Raw genomic sequence first — 1,535 nt, 5'->3', positions numbered from 1 at the left:
TGCTCATGGCTTGGGGGACCATATGGGATGCTGGAGGATCGAACTGAGGTTCGTCCTAAGCTAGCACGGGCAAGGCAGGTGCCTTACAGCTTGCGCCACTGCTCCGGCCCTAGTAATTAACTTCTTACCATATTTGAAAGAAGAAAAATATAATGTTGGTGTCTATTCACCTTTTAAATTCTTCCTATTAATAAATTAAAAATTAATAAATTGCTATTCCCAATAGCAATTTAATAGGATTCTTCTTTCTTTTTTCTTTCTTTCTTTCTTCTTTCTTTCTTTCTTTTTTCTTTCTTTCTTTCTCCTTTCTTTCTTTCTTTTTTCTTTCTTTCTTTCTTTCTTTCTTTCTTTCTTTTTTTTTTTTTTTGGTTTTTGGGTCACAACCGGCGGTGCTCAGGGGTTACTCCTGGCTGTCTGCTCAGAAATAGCTCCTGGCAGGCACGGGGGATCATATGGGACACCGGGATTTGAACCAACCACCTTTGGTCCTGGATCGGCTGCTTGCAAGGCAAAGGCCGCTGTGTTATCTCTCTGGGCCCTTAATAGGATTCTTAAAAAGAGTGGTGTCTTTGCATCTCGGAACTACTGGTAGTCATCACCCATATTTTTGAAAGCATTTTAATCTTCCTTCTCTGCCTATTTCAAATAATTAGATGGTTCATTTTTTCTGTATCTTCACGATTTTTTACTGTCAGGGAAAATTCTTAGCACATAATATGAGCTACACTTCCATGTGAAGGAATAACAGAAAGGATGTTTTTCTCTAGGTTGCATGGAAAGGAATGAGTAAAATTGGGTGAATTCAATGATACACAGGTGGAAATGTTTTTATGTATTTTTCAGAGCATAACTTATAAATAATAGTAAGAAGTTGCAGGAAGGTCTTATGAGTATTTAACTGTCATAGTCTCAGGTAAAAATAAACATTCATAAAGGAGTTAAATATAACTATAATTATTTTTTGTTTGCTTGCCACACTCAGTAGTACTCAGGCTTACTTCTGGCATGGCATTCAGGGATCACTCCTGATAGACTTGGAGAGCCATGTGGAGTGCTGGGTGGGGTCAGTTAGGTGCAAAGAAAATATCCTATCTGCTGTACTATCACTCCAGCCCAACTGTTACAATTTTTGACATAGCAGCAATTATTCACCAGTCCTGGTGAGTACAGTTTATATTTTAAAATAACCATGTGTAACAAAAAAGATTAATAATAGAGGCCGGGTAGTGGCGCTAGAGGTAAGGTGCCTGCCTTGCCTGCGCTAGCTTTGGATGGACTGCAGTTCGATCCCCCGACGCCCCATATGGTCCCCCAAGCCAGGAGCGACTACTGAGTGCATATCCAGGAGTAACCCCTGAGCATCACCGGGTGTGGCCCAAAAAAAAAAAAAAACATAACAAAACAAAATAAAAAGATTATAATAGTCTGCTTCCAACTGATAAAAAAAAAACACTCATCAGGTGAATCTGAAATTGACTCAGTAATGAAGGTCATGGGATTATGTTTAAATTCCTTTTGTTTCATTTTTAAATTCC

Source organism: Suncus etruscus, chromosome 15, assembly GCF_024139225.1.
Source record: "Suncus etruscus isolate mSunEtr1 chromosome 15, mSunEtr1.pri.cur, whole genome shotgun sequence".
Lineage (NCBI taxonomy): Eukaryota > Metazoa > Chordata > Mammalia > Eulipotyphla > Soricidae > Suncus > Suncus etruscus.
Note: the sequence above shows the minus strand (reverse complement) of the source record.